We start from the raw sequence: 23,433 nt of genomic DNA on the forward strand, positions 1-23,433 counted from the left end.
GGCCCTGCTACAGCTGGACGTCCCCCAGATTGGTGGTCCCACTGTGTGTCAAGACTGCCATGAATCAGGTCCAGATTCGGTCTGGCTGAGCCAAATGTGTACCCTGAAATGTGGAATGTTGTTATACCTTCCAAGGACAGCCTTAAGAAACACCTCACATGGTAGTGCAGAGGTTTAGAACAGGGAGTATGGTCGGATAACAGGGGACTGAATCTTGGCTATGTCAATTACCAGATCTGTGACCTTGCCTTTTCTTTTAAACTTTAGGTTTAGAACTGTTTTAGGTCTACCAAAAAAAAAAGCAAAGACAGAATGGAGAGTTCCCATATACCCCACACCCAGTTATCCTTATCATTAATATCTTACATTAGTATGGTTCATTTGTTGCAATTCATAAACCAATATTGACACATCCTTATTAATGAAAGCTCATGCTTTATTCAGATTGCCTTAGCTTTTACTTAATGTCCTGTTTCTGTTCCAGGATCCCATCCAGGATGACACAGTACAGTCAGTCTTCACGTCTCCTTAGGCTCCTCTTAGCTGTCACAGTTTCTCAGACTTCCCTTGTTTTTGATGACCTTGACAGTTTTGAGGAGGACTAATGAGTTATTTTGTAGAATGTCTCTCAGTTGGGATTTGGCTGACGTTTTCTTCACGATTAGACTTTTGTTTGGGGGAGGAAGGTCACAGAGGTAAAGCACCATTTTCATCACATCATACCAAGGGAACATACTGTCAGTATGACTTATTCATGTTGATGACTACTGATGTTGGCCTTGACCACCTGGCTGAGGTAGGGTTTGTCAGGTTTCTCTACTATACGGCTACTCTTTTTCTCCCCTTCTCCACAATGGACTCTTTGCAAGGAAGTCCCTATGTGTAGCCCATGCTAAAAGAATGGGTATTTTGCCTTTTTGTGCCTAAGTTTCCTCATTTGTAAAACTGGGGATAATAACAGAACGTATTTTGTAGACATGTTGCACATATTGAGTTAATACATGTAAAGCATTTAGAACAGTGTCCAGCACAGAATAAAGAGTAAGTATTTACAGCTCTTATTGTTATATTCTTTTTATACCAGCTTCCTTGTAGAAAAGCACACTGAAATAGTCATTCATATATTTATTCATTCATCCATTTAACCAACATGTTTTGAGCACCTGCTATGTACCAGGCACAGTGCTAGACCCTGGGGTTACAATGCTGAGCAAAACCAAATACATCTCCTGACCTACAGAACATAAAGAGGAGAGCTTAATGAAGTAATCACACCAATGAACATATACTTCCAAATAGTGAGAAGTGAAATGATGAAAAGTCACGTGGTGCTATGAGGGCATGTTTCAGGAGAACCTACTTATTTCTCCCCTGAAGAAGTGACAGTTGAGCAGGCAGCTGAACGATGGAGCCCTGGGGGACACATGACTAAGGAAGCACCTGTGAGAAGGACGGGATGAGTAGGGTGTAGAGAGTGAGGTGGAGGGTGGCATGATGGGAGGCTGGACAGGTAGGCAGGGCCAGACCAGGTGGAGCCCGTGGACGACACCTTTGGTATTTATCCACAGTAGCCATTGCAGATTTTCAAGAATTGCAGATTTTCAAGAATTGCAGATTTTCAAGGAGTGATCTGATTCGATATCAGTTTCAAAAAGATTACTCTGGCCACAGAGCAGAGTTGGGATTGGTTGGTGTCAGAGTAGATGTGGGGAGACCAAGCTACTGCAGTAATCCACGTGGGAGTGATGGTAAATTGCACCAGACGGGTGCCCACAAAGAAATGAGAAGTGGAAGGACTCCGGAGCACCTAGTCACAAACTGGAAATGAGAGGGGAGGGAGCCAGAGTATGAAGCCTGACTCTACCTTTCTGTCTTGGGGAATTAGATGGCAGGCAGTGATGTTTAGGGAAAGTGGGACACTGAAAGGAGACACAGTGAATGAAAGGATGAGGCAAGAGTGTAAAAGAGATTGGGGGGCCAGGTGGTGTAGGACCCTAAAGACCACCTGAAGGAGTTTGTACTTCGTACAGTAGACCTAGGAAAGATAGGAACATTTTATGCTGGCCTGTTCCTGACATTCTTTTGGCCCAAGGCAAGAGTCTAGATAGCTTCTAATTCCATACATCCTAAAGCTTTTCTTCATCCCACCAACTCAAAGACAGGCAACCTCTACCCTCAAGGGGTCTCCAGCTTCTCAGCCCTGTTGGCAATGCCCTTTTACGTTTTTTAAAAGAACCTGCGGCTGGAAGGTTAAAATTTAGACTTCTCAAACTCTTGGAGTTTGGTACTTGAATGTAGAGATGTGGGGAGAGTCAGCCCCAGGATCTGGCCTACCTGCCCCTTCTATTCCCACCCTCAAACCCACCTGTGCCATGAAGGACCTCAAGTGCACGTCTATGGACAGTCCAACCCACTCATTCAAGCTCCCACCCACCATCACCACCCCCAGGAAAAACAGCTGTCCCTTGGCCACCCCCACACAGGTCCTAGATGCCAAGTGGGCAGGAGTATCCAGAATCCTGGTCATCTGCAGTGAGGGCTGTAAGAGGGACATGTATTCCAACGGGCTGGTGTGAACTTTTCTCCCACCTGGTGCTTATTTTATTTCAATTACACTCTCCATTAGCACCACTATTGTATTACTTTGAGCATAACTTACTTGCTGACTGTCACATTTAAAATCTACTATTTTGAAAGAAGGGGGAAGATGTCATGTCCCTACCTTTCCAAATCTGATGACTGACTGAGATAAACGCTGCTTCCCATTGAAAGTTCAAATAAAGGAAAAATCATCATCATAATAAACATCGTCACCATTCATCTCAGTGGTAATTACCATTCATGCCAGCCCCCCTCAAGATTTAAACTCTAGTTAAAATGCAGAAAGATGAACAGATTGAAGAATGTAGCTTATTTACTTCCAAAGTGAAAGTGCCATTCTACAATCCAAAGACTTTAAGACAAACCTGACAGCCTCAATTACTCCCTACCAAAGGAAATGGTTTTGATAGAATAAGACATTAATAAACAATCTGGATTTTCCTCATTTATTTTCACTTTATTTATTTGTAGTTTCTACTCTATGTTTCAAAAGGCAGCTTATAATAAAAATCCATACACAGCAGCAGACAGTTAAGAGTGAAGTGAAGAAAAATATCTCAGGAGCTACTCAGAGGGAAGGAAAGAATTTAATCATGAATCTGAAATCAGACATTATTCATATGAGCACTAAATTGGCTCCGAGTTTCCCAGCAGCCAAGGGGAAAAAAAAAAAAAAAACTGGGAGGAGGACCACATACTTCTCAAAGACTGTTAAGGAGCATATTCTCAAGTTCTTTAAAAGAGACACACTTCCTGCTGCCACCAAAGTCATATCAAACAGTACTTCCAAGTAGCAACACTGAGGGTTGTAAAAATTTCTCCATTTCGTTATTAGTCCTGCATATAACCTAAATGGGTAACAAGAAGACATATTTGTTAAGAATAAGCTCTTGCCCTGGAGTAGCAATACTCATATCAGAAAAAAACAGACAAAAATAAAGACTGTTATAAGAGACAAAGAAGGACACTACATAACAATCAAGGGATCAATCCAAGAAGAAGATATAATAATTGTAAGCATGTATGTACCCAACATAGGAACACCTCAATATATAAGGCAAATACTAACAGCCATAAAGGGAGAAGTCAACAGTAACACAATAATAGTGGGGGACTTTAACACCCCACTTTCGTCAATGTACAGACCATCCAGACAGAAAATCAATATGGAAACACAGGCCTTAAATGACACATTAGACCAGATGGACGTAATGGATATTCATAGAACACTCCATCCAAAATCAGAAGAATACACATTCCTCTCAACTGCACATGGAACATCCTGCAGGACTGACCACATCCTGGGCTACAAAGCGAGCCTCGGTAAATTTAAGACAATTGAAATCATATCAAGCATATTTTCTAACCACAATGCTATGACATTAGAAATAAACTATAAAAAAAAGTATAAAAAACACAAACACATGGAGGCTAAACAATATGCTACTAAACAAACAATGGATCACTGAAGAAATCAAAGAGGAAATCAAAAAATACCTAGAGAAACAACGATCCAAAACCTATGGGACACAGCAAAAGCAGTTCTAAGAGGAAAGTTTATAACAATACAATCTTACCACAGGAAACAAGAAAAATCTCAAATAAACAACCTAACCTTACACCTAAAGCAACTAGAGAAAGAAGACCAAACAAAACCAAAAGTTAATAGAAGGAAAGAAATCAAAAAGATCAGAGCAGAAATAAATGAAATTAGAGACAAAGAAGACAATAGCAAAGATCAATGAAACTAAAAGCTGCTTCTTTGAAAAGATAAACAAAATTGATAAACCTTTAGTCAGACTCATCAAGAAAAAAAGGGAGAGGATTCAAATCAATAAAATTGGAAATGAAAAAGGAGAAGTTACAACTGACACCACAGAAGGATAAGAGATTACTATATGCAACTGTATGCCAATAAAATGGAAGAAATGTACAAATTCTTAGAAAGGTAGTCTCCCAAGACTGAACCACAAAGAATTAGAAAATATGAACAGGCCAATCACAAGCACTGAAATTGAAACTGTAATTTAAAAACTCCCAGCAAACAAAAGCCCAGGGCCTGATGGCTTCACAGGAGAATTCTAGCAAACATTTAGAGAAGAGCTAACACCTATTCTTCTGAAACTGTTCCAAAAAATTGCAGAGGAAGGAAAATTCCCAAACTCATTCTATGAGGCCACCATCACCCTGGTACCAAAACCAGACAAAGATACCACTAAAAAAGAAAATTACAGGCCAATATCACTGATGAACATAGATGCAAAAATCCTCAACAAAATACTAGCAATTCAAATCCAACAACACATTAAAAGAATCATACACCATGATCAAGTGGGATTTATCCCAGGGATGCAAGGATTTTTCAATATCCACAAATCCATCAGTGTGATACACCACAACAACAAACTGAAGAATAATAAAAACCATATGATCATCTCAATAGATGCAGAAAAAGCTTTTGATAAAATTCAACACCAATTTATGATAAAAACTCTCCAGAAAGTGGGCATACAGGGAACCTACCTCAACATAATAAAGGCCATATACGACAAACCTATAGCATCATGCTCAATGGTGAAAAGCTGAAAGCATTTCCTCTAGGATCAGGAAGAAGACAAGGATGCCCACTCTCACCACATGTATTCAACATAGTTTTGGAAGTCCTAGCTATGCAATCAGAGAAGAAAAAGAAATAAAAGGAATACAAATTGGAAAAGAAGAAGTAAAACTGCCACTGTTTGCTGATGACATGATACTATACATAGAAAATCCTAAAGACCCTACCAGAAAACTACTAGAGCTCATCAATGAATCTGGTAAAGTTGCAGGATAGGAAATTAATACAGAGAAATCTGTTGCATTTCCATACACTAACAATGAAAGATCAGAAAGAGAAATTCAACAATCCCATTTACCATTTCATCAAAAAGAATAAAACACCTAGGAATAAACCTACCTAAGGAGGCAAAAGACCTTTACTCTGAAAACTATAAGATGCTGATGAAAGAAATCAAAGAAGACACAAACAGATGGAAAGATATCCCATATTCTTGGATTAGAAGAATAAATATTATCAAAATGACTATACTACTCAAGGCAATCTACAGATTCAATGCAATCCCTATCAAATTACCAATGGCATTTTTCACAGAACTAAAACAAAAAATCTTAAAATTTGTATGGAGACACAAAAGACCCCAAATAGCCAAAGCAATCTGGAGAAAGAAAAATGGAGCCGGAGGAATCAGGCTCTCTGACTTCAGACTGTACTACAAAGCTACAGTCATCAAACAGTATGGTACTGGCACAAAAATAGAAATATAGATCGATGAACAGGATAGAAAGCCCAGAAATAAATCCATGCACGTATGGTCAATTCATCTATTACAAAGGAGGCAAGACTATACAATAGTGGAAAGGCAGTCTCTTCAACAAATGGTGCTGGGAAACCTGGACAGGTACATGTAAAAAAATTGAAATTAGATCATTCTTTAACACCATACACAAAAATAAGCTCAAAATGTATTAAAGACCTAAATGTGAGACCGGACACTATAAAACTCCTAGAGGAAAACATAGGCAGAACACTCTCTGACATAAATTGCAGCAATGTCTTTTCCAATCCATCTCCCAGAGTAATGGAAATAAAAACAAAAATAAACAAATGGGACCTAATTAAACTCAAAAGCTTTTGCACAGCAAAGGAAACCATAAACAAAATGAAAAGACAACCCACAGATTGGGAGAAAATATTTTCAAATGAGGTGACCAACAAGGGATTAGCCTCCAATATTTACAAACAGCTCATGTGGCTTAATATCAGTAAAACAAACAACCCAATCAAAATATGGGTAGAAGATCTGAATAGACATTTTTCCAAGTAAGATATATGGATGGCCAAGAGGCACATGAAAAGATGTTCAACATCACTAATAATCAGAGAAATGCAAATCACAACTACAGTGAGATATCACCTCACACCAGTCAAAATGGCTATCATCAAAAAATCCACAAACAATAAATGCTGGAGAGGGTGTGGAGAGAAGGGGACCCTCCTACACTGTTAGTGAGAATGTAAATTGGTACAGCCACTATGGAGAACAGTATGGAGGTTCCTTAAAAAACTAAAAATAGAGCTACCATATGACCCTGCAATCCCACTCCTGGGCATATATCCAGAGAAAAACATGTTCCAAAAGGACACATGCACCCCAATGTTCACTGCAGCACTGTTTACAATAGCCAAGACATGGAAGCAACCTAAATGTCCATCAACAGAGGAATGGATAAAGAATATGTGGTACATATATACAATGGAATATTACTCAGCCATAAAAAAGAATGAAATAATACCATTTGCAGCAACATGGATGGACCTAGAGATTGTCATACTGAGTGAAGTAAGCCAGACAGAGAAAGAAATATCATATGATATTGCTTATATGTGGAATCTAAAAAGAAATGATACAAATGAACATACTTACAAAACAGAAATGGACTCAAAGACTTAGAGAATGATCTTATGGTTACCGTGGGGGAAAGGTGGAGGGAAGGGATAATTAGGGAGTTTGAGACTGACATGTACACACTGCTATATTTAAAAAGGATAACCAACAAGGACCTACTGTATAGCACAGGGAACTCTGCTCAAAGTTATGTGGCAGGCTGGATGGGAGGGGAGTCTGAGGGGGAATGGATACATGTACATGTATGGCCGAGTCGCTTTGCTGTGCACTTGAAACTATCACAACATTGTTCATCAACTATACTCCAATATAAAATAAAAAGTTAAAAGAAAAAGAATGATAAAAAAAAAAGAATAAGCTACTGCCGAGCACATGCTTCCTGAAGAACTGGACTGCTACAGGGAGCAGTATTAGGGAACCCAGAATATGGATAGCCAGTTAGTCTCTGATGCTCTCAGCCACACATCAGTTTCCCCTGGAGCATCTGGTAACCAACATAAGACTGAGCTTTAAGTGCTTGTGCTTCTGTTAACTAGAAAATATGTTTTAAAAGGTCTGTATTTTAAGAGGAAATACACATATAAAGAATTTCGATCTCAAAGCAAATATAGCTTAATTTATAATGCCAGTTATAAGAGATCTCAGCAGCCAACTTGAACCCAGACAAAAACTCAATCTTCACATAAGAACTTCCACGTGAGCCCAGTACAGAAAAAGAGGTGATGGCTTTGCTGCTCTGGTTAATGAAAGTGGGAGCTCCAAACCCTACGTCTGTCTGCCTCACTCCAGAAGGAATGAGGCCACATAGGGGAAGGAGGAGAAGGATCAGTATTGAGGTTTTGCATAAGATTTTGATTAGAAAGAGGATCATATTGCTTTTTTTTTTTTTTTTTTTGCGGTACGCGGGCCTCTCACTGTTGTGGCCTCTCCCGTTGTGGAGCACAGGCTCCGGACACGCAGGCTCAGCGGCCATGGCTCACGGGCCCAGCAGCTCCGCGGCATGTGGGATCTTCCCGGACCGGGGCATGAACCTGTGTCCCCTGCATCGACAGGCGGACTCTCAACCAGTGTGCCACCAGGGAAGCCCCATACTGCTTAATTTCTAAAAACAATTGCGCTCTACAAAATCTATTGGAAGAAAGCAATAGTAACAACATTCTAAAGACCTTTACAGTTGACATATCTCTAGTCTCCTTTTTCTTGGTTTGAATTGGTTTGAATGGGTCACTTATACATTGGCTCTTCATCCAGGGCAAAGAGAGCTGGGAAACCTGACCACCTACCTCTGCTTGATCCTACTGCCAAATTTCTTCATCTTTATCTAAGCATCAGGAACAGAGCAGGAGGAGGCAGAAAACGAGAGGAAATGGCAAAGCCAAGATAACGTGATTATTGTTTCTTGGGCAGTTTAAGAAACCACGTGCAGCTTCGACATCCCGGGCTTCTACTTGCAGAGGTACAAAGAGGCCAAGCAGAGGCCATGGTTTGCTCACCAATATTTCAGCTCCTCTTTCATTAAGTTGAGGGTACAAAGGAGCTCAGAATTTAGTCCAAAGAAACTACTTAAAACCATTTAGAAACAAGAAGTCTTGCATGAAATTAAACCTATGTTACTGATAAGTGCAAAATATAAAAGAATTATTCACACACCAAAGAACCCCAGAAAATACCATGTACTGTTTCTGTGGCGAGACTACCCAAAAACCCAATGCATTCAGAGAACTGGAGCCTATGTGAACCACTCCTCAACTCATAAAAACGAGGTCAGAAAATTAACGCATGCCAATCTGAAGTACACAGACCTCTGACTCATTTCTTCTTTTCCTTCACGGTGGAGAGGAGAAGGGAATAATAACAAAATTACTCCCAGCAGCCAAGTATGGAGCTGAAAGGAATAATCAACTAGAACTGTTATTTGACTTTCTATCGTTTCTAGCAAGCTTGTGCCTTCAAATATTTACATTTATTCTTCAACTATTGCTGCCTCTTAATATTTCAATGTATAAAAATAAATATATATTTTTTTACTTTTCCCCTTATTACAGCACCATTCGTCTTACACACTACTTCAGTCTGCACAGAGTCAGTACAATTTATATCGTCAGAGATCACTGAGTAAGCAGTAGTAAATTAGAGTTGTGTGTCTTCCATCCGTAAGTGCTTGCCCCACCCAGCCCCTGCACTCACGGCCCCAGCTTCTGACAGGTACCGATGATGTAATTACCATCTCAACCATCATATCGAGGTACCAAGAATATCTCTTCATATCCTGAGTTACGTTGTAAGAGCAGAGTGATCTCTGAACTCAGTGTTGCTTATTAAATGGACATAAAGCAACTCAAAGGACAATAAGAAGCAATTCTTTAAATGGAATGTCCCTATTAAGAATATGCGTGACAGATGCTGTCACGAGGCTCATATGTAACTTCTCTTTCTTTTCCTCCCCTTGAATATGTTTGCTGTCCTGATGATAAATCTACAGTCTACGCTGAGCGGAAGAAAAATAGCTGGGGCTTTTCTGTATGCCGAGGTTGTGGGCCACATCTATCATCCTCTTGCTTCTGTTTTCCTTTTAATTAATTACCTCACTTCAGTCAGAAACTTGACTTCAAATCATAAGCCTAAGGAGAAACTAGATTTTAATTTACAGAAGCTCAGCTAAATATTTTTGTTCTAAGACTATATTTCATAAGAAAGACGGGAGCCCCAGGGCTCTTTAAACGAAACAACAACTATAAACATTTTTCTTCATGGCATGGTTTTTTGCTTCAAATCAAACGTGAGTTCATCTACAGCCCATCAACCAAAAAGTTATTATAAGATTACATTCCCCTTTTCCAGTCTGCCACCCAGCACACAATAGCCTGAATTAATCACACATTAGAGAGGAATTTTCTTAAATGGGCCATTTCTTCAGGAAATTCTGACAGTTAATTTAGGCCTCTAGTTGGGGCTAGAGGTGGGCCCACTCTACTCCATCAGGACAGCGTTCCCTCTTTCTCTTTCTAATTTTCCCTCCAGCTCTGCAGGTTCTACACCAGAGAGATGAAGAAGCTAATAATCTGGGACTGCGTTACGATTGCTCAAACAAGCTCCCCCATTCATTAAGAACAAGGTCTGCCCAAAGTACCACAGCTGTGTTGCCCACAGTTGAGTTGTTCTGGCTCCCCCAGGGCCCCGCGTAAGAGTATGCAAGGCTGTGGATCAGGTCCCAGGTCTGTCACAGTGCTGGAGAGATTTCACACCAATTAAGAGAACTAATGGCCCCAGGAGCAGAGGGAGGGAGGGGACAGTCAACATTCCTCAGCATTCTGTCCAGCAGCCTTTGCTGGAGATATTAAAGTCCTTTCAAAGGGGACATATTATTTCTATAAGCCCAAAGGTCTGGGTTAAGTGCTTTCCTTTTATATTTCTTTTCTTTCAATGGAAAAAGAAGACTTTACAACTTCCAATAAGAAAGGTGAGTTCATGTTTCAAGAAAATTGATTGAACGAACTCAAACATGGCAGTGTTGTCAGTGATGTCTAAGAAGTTGAAAAAAGAATCCAATTTGATGGGTCAGGTTGGGTGATGTAGTGGAAAAGTAAACAAATGGCAAAAATCTGCAGGCTCTGTAGGCTCTAAGTTTAGAGAGGAAGGAGCTAAAGAGATCCTGAAATTCAAGCACCAAGTCAGTTAGGTCAGGAAACCGAGTCTGCAATTTGCTCACATTTGCCCAACAAGGAGGTGGCAGAATGAGGGCAAGAACCTATGGCTCTCTTCAGGTCATTAAGAGTTTGGTGAGCACCTATGGCATGGAGTATGCCATACAACAAGGGGCTCTTAGGTCACCGACAAACTCTTCCCCCAAAATCACCATCATAAGTAGGACCCATTAGAGCATTCCTCAAAATGGACTAATTATATGGTTTGCTTTCAAAGAACTGGAAGGCAAAAAAACTCAACACCTAATATTGCATTACATTAAAAAATTATCATGTTATTTAAATATGTATAAATGTAAAACTAAACCCCTACACTTATTGTTCTTTTAAGCAACTATCAAACCAGAACAAATTTTCAAATTAAATGCAAATAAAACCAACAAAATCCAATTAATAGCCTTACTTTAATGTGACAAATTTATGTGCTTTTGCCAAAACCAAATTAGCTCTGGGAACATGCGTGGGGTGCTGATGGATAATGGCAGGTTCTTTGGGCTGAGCAGACCCATTCCACCATGTGTGGGGAGGGTACCATTTGGCCAGCTTCTAGTCTTCCTCCTTAGCCCAGACTAGGAAGCTGGGATCATCTGGCACCAACACGAGCAGGCACACAAGCCCACTGTTCAGTTACAGGATGGCCCAGGAGATGCTTAGCTTAATTTGCAGACTGTCATCAAAACAAAAGCCCTAATTTTAAAGATTCTCATGAACATGCATTGTAGCCTCAAGAACACAGCCCCAGATCGGTTTGAGAGATACTGGGCAATTTATCATTTTAAGTTATTTTTTCACTGTTTTCCATTTAAAGTCATATAATTAGAAGAGAAAGCTGGCTCAAATAGAAATATTTTTCAATATAATATGATCACAACAAAAGAGTTTTATTGGATAGTTTCATATCATTTCAAGTTAGAGCATCATTTTAGTACTTGAACTCCATCCCCTACAATGAATGTACTCCATCCATTTGCTGGTAAGGGATTAGAGGACACTCTGTATTCATAAAGGCTTGTCCTGGAGCTTTCTGGGAATATGAAAATCATAAATGTAAATCAAAACTGTGTAGCAGTTACATAGAAGTCCCCTGTGAGGGCTAAGCCACAAGATGGGAATCTCAGCAGCATGGAGGCCTGCAGCAAGAACAGGGAGGACCAGGGCAAACATTTGAAACTATGACGTGCAAAACCACACCAATAAAGTTTGCTGTAAGCCTTTTCTATTATCATAAGGGCCCCAGTCATTTTCTGAAACAGGTCATTTTCTTTTAAGCTCTATCGTGTACAATGTCACACTAAAATTCCTTTAACCACAATTTCAGATTGGATGTGTTTTTTTTTTTGAATCTGCAAACAGATCTTAACTTGATGAAGCAGGTGAAAAGAAGAATGTTTACTGTTAAACACCCTTGATCCTCAGATTCTCAGTCCCTGGACTCTTTCACCAGATGCAGCACAGCCTATGTCTATTAGAAATTCAACTGAGTATCATCCATGGAGCGCCCACTGCCTGCCAGGTACTGTGCTGAGGATACAAAGATGAGTAAGAAAGAACAGTTCCTGATAATGGTCATAGTCTAGACAAGGAGAGGAGACTGACTCAGTAAACGACCATCCAGGCAGGGCATCTAATGTTACAGCAGAATCAAGCACAAGAGGATGAAGGAGCACAGAAGAGGAACAATCACTGTGTCTAGGCTGGAGGAGAGAAAAGGCTTCCTAGAGTAATATTCTAGGATATTCCAGCCAGGCTTTGAAAAAAATGAAAAGGCGTTCATTAGAAAAAATGCCAAGTGGGAGAAGATGCAGAAGAAACACAGATGCAAACAGTAGAATGTGATGACAGGATGATAATCATTTAGCTAACCTTCACTGAGCAGTTCTGGGTGCCAGGCACTGTGCTAAACGTTTTAGGGCCTCTCTTTCATTCAATCGTCACAACAGATTTATCCCCATTTTATTGATAAGAAATTTGAGCCTTAGAGAGATTCACCTGCCCAAGATCCTACAGCTAATAAGGGGCAAAGTTCAGGTCAAACTAGGAACAAGATACGCACAGCCAATGTTTTCCACCTCTCCACTCTACTGTTCAGAAGGCTAGAACATGAAGTACAAGGTAGAGAGGAAAAACATAACTCATTGCTAAAATACTATACATTTCTATCAACCTTTATATGGATGAGTATGAAATATTGTAAAACCTCCTCAAACGTTGTTGCAAAGGATACGTTTGACACTTCACACACAAACTATGTTATTACCTTTTATATGTATTAGAGATCTTCGTTATACCAATCTCTGATTTCATTCTTCTCAGGAAAGGTGGAATTTTTGTTTGTTTACTTTTAATTTTAAATACTCAAGTGGATATGATGAACATGTTTATAAGATGTTCATGTGTAAATAAATTCACAAATTAGACAAAATTCTTTACCAGTACACATACCCCAATTTCATGTTTAGAAATCAACACACACACACACACACCAGCTACACCAAACACAGAATCCTGAGGCTGTCTCTAGAAACTAGTAAAATAAGAGAGAATATGATTATTTCTTGCTGAAAATATAGGGCCTTTAGTTGGCAAACAACACAAAATGATAACAATTATAACTGGCATGGTTTTCGGTTAATACAATTAAAAATAGTACGACATGCTTTCTTAGCCTTTGAGAAATTTTCTGTGCTGTTTTTTTTTAATTTGACTCGAGAGTTAAAGAGAGGCTGTCTTCTTAGTTGAGAGAAAGTGAATATCATTAACATAAGCCTCTTAGTAAATCAAGAGTTAACTTTTGTGGGTTGTGTGATCATTTCCTTATAAATGTCCTGCTCTCCTCAAGTGAGCCCAACAGAAAGGGTGGATTTATGTATTCAAATGCCACAGTTGGAGAAAGCCCTTGTAGGGGAGCTAATCCCTTCTACCCTACAAAAGGAAAAAATCATAACAAAAACAGCAGGCATGGAAACAACTTTCCATCAACCTACTCAGTAAGTGCCAGGTGCAAGATTCATTCCACCAGGCTTCCACTCAGCTCAAGGATGCCGTAAGACTGCAGACAGGCAGAAATGTCCATGTCTAAAGATTCCTGGTTGAGCTCAGCGCTTGTCATTGGTAAATTAAGAGCTATTATACCCACCTCACATAGTTATTGGGAGGATTAAATTCGATAATATGCTTAAAATGTCTAACACAATCTTTGACCTGGGAGGCATCCAATATGGGTTGATCCCATCCCTTTTCACACACAAACCCCACTCCCTCTCTATCCTCTGGTGGAGACTGCCAAACAACAGCATTTTTCATTATAGTGCTTTCTTAGAAATTAGAAGAAAAAAATAAAAACCAATAAAACACAAGGAGTTTATAGCATAATCATTTGATGTTTTTGCGACTTCAAATAGTTGTTTCTGTGACTAAGTAGTAGGCGTGTGAGGGTATCAAGATGATGGGGATCTACTGCTGAGATCCATGCTGGGGCATGAAATTCACCAATAAATTATTGCAGCAGAGTTTCATAGCTAATACAGTTATGTAAATCACATTTGAGAGTCTTTTTTGGAAAGATTTGATGTAAATAGAATAGAATACAAATAGAATACAAGGTGTTTATGTAAACAAATCAAAAAACCTCCCTTTTGCTTTCTTTCCTCATCACCTATTTTATGTAGGGAAGAAGACAGTCCTCTTTAACTCCCCAAAATTAACACCTAAGAGGTCAAGAACTGCCTTTACTTTTAAATAAGCAAACACTATTATAAATTCAAGCCTTTGTCTCTTCTAGTCTTGTTGCCATCTATAATTTTTTATTTTGTTGTACAAGATGAGAAAATATTCAGGTTTGTAGGGAATAAGTGATGAACAAAATGCATGCAAATCAATTAATTCTAACCAGATCTTCAGTACCCTTACAGCGGACAAAAAAGGAGAGCTGGGAAATTTAATCTCAATTTGTCAATATTTACAATCTCTAAATAAAACAGCAATCACAATGGCAGTTTCTCAGGGCTCCTGGCAAGCACTTACATTACGTAAATTCTCATTTCACTAACTTGAACTAGAGATGAATGTTGTCTCCATCAACTCAATATTAAAGTTCTTTCCATGCCCATCAAGTTGTTTCCTAGAAAATCTTTTGGAAAACCACAGATGCAACATGCACATTCTCAGTTCACACAGCTATTTGGGAAAGCCCTGGTAAGCAGGAGTTGGGGATGACAGCAAGTTCTCAGGTTGTAGAAGCCTGCTGTCCCTGTCTGTCACCAGTGCCCAACACCTCAGGAACATCCAATGAAAGAATGAATGAATGAAGACAATCTATGTTGATGGTTAGAAAGCTCAGACCTTGGGTGCTTAGGCCCTCCCCTTACTAGGTGCCTGACCTTGGCAATTTGCTTACCCTCTCTGTGCCTCAGTTTACTCATCCATAAAATGCAGTAATAACAGTACTTAGCTCATAGGTTGCTATGAGGATTAAATGAGTAAATAAAGGTAAGGCACTCAGAACAATGTCTGGCACATGATAAATGCTCACATAAATTATTTTTAATATTGTTCTCAGTCTTATTAATATTACTTGTCAGCTTATTAATATTACTCTCATACGCAGTAGCACTGTCCTTAAACAAACTGGACAGAAGTTTCATTAGCTGGTAGATGGCAATTTAATTTAAATAAAGTTAAAGTTAATCTAAAAAGTAGAAAATAAATTTAAAGACTTTAAGTACACCAAGTGGTCAGGTATATTAGATAAAGGAATGAGAGTTCTATACGAGAAAGAAAAAAAAAGAAAGATGCCTGCTACATGAATCGCAACTCTTAGAAAAATTAGGGGGTGATAATTTGCAGTAAAACAGAATATTTGACTTCACAAAAGGACTCGCTTCTGGAAAATCATTCTGAGTAATAGGATCCTCTGCTGCCTATAAAGCAGAACTTGATTTATAAAAATACTAACAATAAACGAAAAACTATGTACATTCGCTTTTCAGCTACACTGTGGGAAGTGGATCTTGGGAAAGTCTTTGATGAGCCCAGTTTTTGCCAAATTCAGTGACCAGTCTCTTCATTTTGTGCAAGTTTTCAGCAGCATCTGGCACAGGTGACCACTCTCCCTCCTGAACTCTCTCTCTCCCCTCCCACCTCACTGCCCACTCCCTCTCAGTCACTTTTGCTGGGCCCTCTTCTTCATCCTGACTTCCAAGTGTGGAGGTACCCTGGAGCTAAATCCCTCACCCTTCCTCTTCCTTCTCTAGCACCCCTCACTCCCTGGGGACTGGCTTTAGAACTACCTATACAAAGAAGGTTCTCACATTTATATCGTAAGGTCTAATCTTTCTTCCAGGCCCTGGGTTGCTTCCCTACTTGACAAGTCCCCTGAATTTCCAGCAGATATCGCAAACCAAGCACATCCAAGATAGAGCTCCTGGCTATCTTCTTGAAATCTGCTCCTTCTTCAGTCTTTCCCACCATTGCTCCCTACAGTCAACCTTCTTTTCTCTCACATTCCCCACCCCAATCTCCCCTCTTCCTCCAGACACATTAAATGAACTAGCAAATCTTATTTGCTCTACTTTGTAATATATTTCAGAACTGACCACTTCTTACCATTCCCACAGATACCTCCTTGGGCTACAACAATGGTCTCCTAATTGATCTCTCTTCTACTCTATTTGCCCCCATAATCAGCCAAAGTGATTTTTTTTTACTTTTATTTATTTTATAAAGCAAGTTCTTATTAGTTACCTATTTTATACATATTAGTGTGTATATGTCAATCCCAATCTCCCAGTTCATCCCACTACCACCACCACTGCCCTCCCATTTTCCCCCCTTGGTGTCCATACATTTGTTCTCTACATCAGTGTCTCTATTTCTGCCTTGCAAACCAGTTCATCTGTACCATTTTTCTACATTCCACATATATGCATTAATATACGATATTTGTTTTTCTCTTTCTGACTTACTTCACTCTGTATGACAGTCTCTAGGTCCATCCACGTCTCTACAAATGACCCACTTTCATTCCTTTTTATGCCTGAGTAATATTCCATTGTATATATGTACCACATCTTCTTTATCCTTCTGTCGATGGGCATTTAGGTTGCTTCCATGACCTGGCTATTGTAAATAGTGCTGCAATGAACACTGGGGTGCATGGGTCTTTTTGAATTATGGTTTTCTCATGGTATATACCCAGTAGTGGGATTGCTGGGTCATACGGTAATTCTATTTTTAGTTTTTTAAAGAACCTCCATACTGTTCTCCACAGTGGCTGTATCAATTTACATTCCCATCAACAGTGCAAGAGGGTTCCCTTTTCTCCACACCCTCTCCAGTATTTGTTGTTTGTAGATATTCTAATGATGCCCATTCCAACCAGTGTGAGGTGATACCTCATTGTAGTTTTGATTTGCATTTCTCTAATATTAGTGATGTTGAGCAGCTTTTCATGTGCTTCTTGGCCATCTGTATGTCTTCTTCGGAGAGATGTCTATTTAGGTCTTCTGCCCATTTTTTGATTAGGTTGTTTGTTTTTTTAATATTGAGCTGCATGAGCTGTATAAACAGAGATTAATCCTTTGTCCATTGATTCGTTTGCAAATATTTTCTCCCATTCTGAGGGTCATCTTTTCGTCTTGTTTATACTTTCCTTTGCTATGCAAAAGCTTTTAAGTTTCATTAGGTCCCATTGGTTTATTTTTGTTTTTATTTCCATTACTCTAGGAGGTGGATCAAAAAGATCTTGCTGTGATTTATATCAAAGAGTGTTCTTCCTATGTTTTCCTCTAAGAGTTTTATAGTGTCCGGTCTTACATTTAGGACTTGAATCCATTTTGGGTTTATTTTTGTGTATGGTGTAAGGGAGTGTTCTAATTTCATTCTTTTAAATGTAGCTGTCCAGTTTTGCCAGCACCACTTAGTGAAGAGACTGTCTTTTTTCCATTGTATATTCTTGCCTCCTTTATCAAAGATAAGGTGACCACAGTGTGTGGGTTTATCTCTGGGCTTTCTATCCTGTTCCACTGATCTATATTTCTCTTTTTGTGTCAGTACCACATTGTCTTGATTAGTGTAGCTTTGTAGTATAGTCTGAAGTCAGGGAGTCTGATTCCTCCAGCTCCATTTTTTTCCCTCAAGATTGCTTTGGCTATTTGGGGTCTTTTGTGTCTCCATACAAATATTAAGATTTTTTGTTCTAGTTCTGTAAAAAATGCCATTGGTAATTTGACAGGGATTGCATTGAATCTGTAGATTGCTTTGGGTAGTATAGTCATTTTCACAATATTGATTCTTCCAATCCAAGAACAGAGTATATCTCCCTATCTGTTTGTGTCATCTTTGATTTCATTCATCAGTGTTTCATACTTTTCTGAGTACAAGTCTTTCGCCTCCTTAGGCAGGTTTATTCCTAGGTATTTTATTCTTTTTGTTGCAATGGTAAAAGGGATTGTTTCTGTAATTTCTCTTTCGGATCTTTTGTTGTTAGTGTATAGGAATGCAAGAGATTTCTGTGCATTAATTTTGTATCCTGCAACTTTACAAATTCATTGATTAGCTCTAGCAGTTTTCTGGTAGCATCTTTAGGATTATCTATGTATAGTATCATGTCACCTGTAAAGAGTGACAGTTTTACTTCTTCTTTTCCAATTTGTATTCCTTTTATTTCTTTTTCTTCTCTGATTGCCGTGGCTAGTACTTCCAAAACTATGTTGAATAATAGTGATGAGAGTGGACATCCTTGTCTTTTTACTGATCTTAAAGGAAGTGCTTTCAGCTTTTCACCATTGAGAATGATGTTTGCTGTGGGTTTGTCATACATGGCCTTTATTATGTTGAGGTAGGTTCCCTGTATGCCCACTTTCTGGAGAGTTTTCATCATAAACCGGTGTTGAATTTTGTGAAAAGCTTTTTCTGCATCTACTGAGATGGTCATATGGTTTTTATTCTTCAATTTGTTAATACGGTGTATCACATTGATTGATTTGCATATACTGAAGAATCCTTGCATCCCTGGGATAAAACCCCTTGATCATGGTGTATGATCCTTTTAATGTGTTGTTGGATTCTGTTTGCTAGTATTTTGTTGAGGATTTTTGCATCTATATTCATCAGTGATATTGGTCTGTAATTTTCTTTTTTTGTACTATCTCTGTCTGGTTTGGTATCAGGGTGATGGTGGCCGCATAGAATGAGTTTGGGAGTTTTCCTTCCTCTGCAATTTTTTGGAAGAGTTTGAGAAGGATGGGTGTTAGCTCTTCTCTAAATATTTGACAGCATTCATCTCTGAAGCCATCTGGTCCTGCACTTTTGTTTGTTGAAAGTTTTTTTTTTTTTTTTTTTTGTGGTACACAGTCCTCTCACTGCCGTGGCCTTTCCCGCTGTGGAGCACAGGCTCTGGACACGCAGGCTCAGTGGCCATGGCTCACAGGCCCAGCCGCTCCACGGCACGTGGGATCTTCCTGGACCGGGACACGAACCTGTGTCCCCTTCATCGGCAGGCGGACTCTCAACCACTGCGCCACCAGGGAAGCCCTGAAAGATTTTTAAACACAGATTCAACTTCATTACTTGTGATTGGTCTGTTCATATTTTCTATTTATTCCTGGTTCTGTCTTGGAAAGTTATACCTTTCTAAGAATTTGTCCATTTCTTCCAGGTTGTCCATTTTATTGTCATAGAGTTGCTTGCAGTAGTCTCTTATGATGCTTTGCATTTCTGCAGTTTCCGTTATAACTTCTCATTTTTCATTTCTAAGTTTATGGATTTGAGTCCTCTCCCTCTTTTTCTTAATGAGTCTGGCTAAAGGTTTATCCATTTTGTTTATCTTCTCAAAGAACCAGCTTTTAGTTTTATTGATCTTTGTTATTGCTTTCTTTGTTTCTATTACATTTATTTCTGCTCTGGTCTTTATGATTTCTTTTCTTCTACTAACTTTGGGTTTTAGCTTGTTCTTCTTTCTCTAGTTCCTTTAGGTGTAAGGTTAGATTGTTTATTTGAGATTTTATTTATTTCTTGAGGTAGGATTGTATTGCTATAAACTTCCCTCTTAGAACTTCTTTTGCTGCGTCCCACAGGTTTTGGATCATCGTGTTTTTGTTGTCATTTGTCTCTACGTATTTTCTGATTTCCTCTTTGACTTATTCAGTGATCTCTTGGTTATTTAGTAACGTATTGTTTAGGCTCCACGTGTTTGTGTTCTTTACGTTTTTTTCCCTGTAATTTATTTCAATCTCATAGCCCTGTTGTCAGAAAAGATGCTTGATATGATTTCAATTTTCTTAAATTTACTGAGGCTTGCTTTGTGACCCAAGATGTGATCTATCCTGGAGAATGTTCTGCGTGCACTTAAGAAGAAAGTGTAATCTTCTGTTTTCAGATGGAATGTCCTGTAAATATCAATTAAATCTTTCTGGTCTATTGTGTCATTTAAAGCTTGTGTTTCCTTACTAATTTTCTGTCTGGATGATCTGTCTGTTGGTGCAAGTGAGGTGTTAAAGTTCCCCACTATTATTGTGTTACTGTTGATTTCCTCTTTTATAGCTACTAGCATTAGTCTTATGTCTTGAGGTGCTCCTATACTGGGTACATATATATTTATAATTGTTGTATCTTCTTCTTGCATTGATCCCTTGATAATTATGTAGTGTCCTTCCTTGTCTGTTTATAACATTCTTCATTTTAAAGTCTATTTTGTCTGATGTGAGTATTGTACTCCGGCTTTCTTTTGATTTCCATTTGCATGGAATATCTTTTTCCATCCCCTCACTTTCAGCCTGCATGTGTCCCTAGGTCTGAAATGCGTCTCCTGTAGACAGCATATATATAGATCTTGTTTTTGTTACCATTCAGCAAGCCTGTGTCTTTTGGTTGGAGCATTTAATCCATTCACATTTAAGGTGATTATCAATATGTCTGTTCCTATTACCATTTTCTTAATTGTTTTGTGTTAGTTTTCGTAGGAGCTTTTCTTCTCTCGTTTCCCACTTAGAGAAGTTTCTTTAGCATTTGTTGTAGAGATGGTTTGGTGGTGCTGAATTCTCTTAGCTTCTGCTTGCCTGTAAAGTTTTTGATTTCTCTGTCAAATCTGAATTAGATCCTTGCTGGGTAGAGTAATCTTGGTTGTAGATTCTTTCCTTTCATCACTTTAAATATATCGTGCCATCCCTTCTGGCTTGTAGAGTTTCTGCTGAGAAATCAGCTGTTAACCTTATGGGAGTTCCCTTGCATGTTATTTGCTGTTTTTCCCTTGTTGCTTTTAATAATTTTTCTTTGTCTTTAATTTTTGTCAATTTGATTACTATGAGTCTTGGCGTGTTTCTCCTTGGGTTTATCCTGCCTGGGACTCTCTGCACTTCCTGAACTTGGGTGGCTATTTCCTTCCCCATGTTAGGGAAGTTTTCGACTATAATCTCTTCAAATATTTTCTCAGGTCCTTTCTCTCTCTCTTATCCTTCTGGGACCCCTATAATGTGAATGTTGGTGCATTTAATGTTGTCCCAGCGGTCTCTTAAGCTGTCTTCATTTCTTTTCATTCTTTTTTCTTTTCTCTGTTCTACAGTAGTGAATTCCACCGTTTTGTCTTCCAGGTCACTTCTGCCTCAGTTATTCTGCTATTGATTCCTTCTAGTGTATTTTTCATTTCAGTTATTGTATTGTTCATCTGTGTTTGTTTGTTCTTTAATTCTTCTAGGTGTTTGTTCTTTAATTCTTCTAGGTCTTTGTTAAACATTTCTCGCATCTTCTCGATCTTTGCCTCCTTTCTTTCCAAGGTCCTGGATCATCCTCACTATCATTATTCTGAATTCTTTTTCTGGAAGGTTGCCTATCTCCACTTCATTTAGTTGTTTTTCTTGGGTTTTATCTTGTTCCTTCATCTGGTACATAGTCCTCTGCCTTTTCATTTTGTCTATTTCTGTGAATGTGGGTTTCGTTCCACAGGCTGCAGAATTGTAGTTCTTCTTGCTTCTACCATCTGCCCTCTCCAAAGTGATCTTTTTAAAACAAAAGTGAGATCAAGTAGCTCCCTCTCTTAAAACCTGCCAGTGGCTTCCTCACACACTCATCATGTCCTTTTCATGGCCTATAAGGCCCTATATGATGTGTCACCTGCCTATCTGTCTGAATGTTTGTGTCTTCCCAAAATTCATATGTTGAAATCCTAACCCCCAAGGTGATGATATAGGGAAGTGAGGCCTTTGGGAGGTAATTAGGTCATGAGAGTTTGTCCTCATTAATGGGATTAGCACCCTTGTAAAAAAGGCCTAAAAGAGCTCTCTCTCTCATGCTTCAGTCATATAAGGATACAATGAGAAGTTGGTAGTCTACAACTCAGAAGATGTTCCTCACCAGAACCTGACCATGCTGGCACCCTGATCTTGGACTTCCAGCCTCCAGAACTGTGAGCAATAAACTTCCACAGTTTATAAGTCACCAAGTCTGTGGTATTTTGTTACAGCAGCCCAAATGAACAAAGACACCATCTACCTCAGTTCCCCCCACTTGGTCACCAAGCTGTAACCTCAGGGGCCTCCTATTTGTTCCTCAAACCACCAAGCTTGTTCTCCCCTCCTAACCTTCACATGTTCTCTTCCTTCTGCCTGGAATGCTCCTGCTCTGGATTTTTCTGTGATTGGCTCTTTCTCATTCTCCCCATTCGAATGTCCTGATCAACCAGTCTAAATTATCCAGTACCACCAGAAGATCACTCTTAGGCCCCTTAAAGCCACCTGAAACTGTATATTTACTTGCCCATTGTCTCTCCCATGAGAAGTGTAAGCTCCACTGGGGTAGAGATTTTGCTTATTACCTCCACTACTGTTCTAGAGCTATAGGCTGAAGGGAAAGATAGCAGATTAATTCATCTCTCTTGAGCTCCTACTACATTCCAGGCTCTGTCTTAGGAGCTGAGAGCTCTAGAAGTGGGCTAGGTATCAGCAGTTCAGAGAGTATTGATTATAACAGAATCATCCATGAGATAAGGTCCTAGACTTGTCCCAAAAGGCTTCTGGATCTTAAATACCACCATACACAGACAAAGGTATATGTTTGAAGCCCATCTCCATGACTCATCTGCATGTAACTTTAATAAATTATTTCATCTTTCTGAGCTTCAGTTTCCAATAAAATGGGAATGCTACTACTAACTGACTGTCGTTGGGAGCATTAAGAGCTTCTTGGATTCAGTGGTCATGTCTTGATTTCATTCATGCACTTGTTCATTCAATCAACAACATTTTGAAAGAATATCTACCATGTTTTAGATATTGAGCTAGTTACTGAGAAGTTAACCATTCAACAGTGAGCAAAGCAGACATGATCCAGGTCCTTGGGAGCTTATTGGTTAGTAGAGCATTATAATAAAGTGCCATCTTAGATTCAATAAAGGAAGTACTGAGTTCAGAACAGGAGCTAAGCATACTCTGGAGGGGAGATCAGGAATGGCTTCTTGACTCAAAATACATTTAAAGAAAATTGTAAAGAATATATAATAGTAGGTGTTATTCATGTGGTGAGCATGGGGAGCAAACAGGAGATACAAAGACTTCCGCAACTTTAGAGGAAAGTAAAGAAGTCAGTATGACCTGGTTTCAGGTGTGGAGAATGGTGGGAGGCCACTGAAGGGAGCAGGAGCTCTAGGAGAACGGATAAGTAAAGTACAGTAA

The sequence above is a fragment of the Monodon monoceros genome, unplaced genomic scaffold (genome assembly GCF_005190385.1).
Source record: "Monodon monoceros isolate NGI ecotype Baffin Bay Population unplaced genomic scaffold, NGI_Narwhal_1 Super_Scaffold_11, whole genome shotgun sequence".
NCBI lineage: Eukaryota > Metazoa > Chordata > Mammalia > Artiodactyla > Monodontidae > Monodon > Monodon monoceros.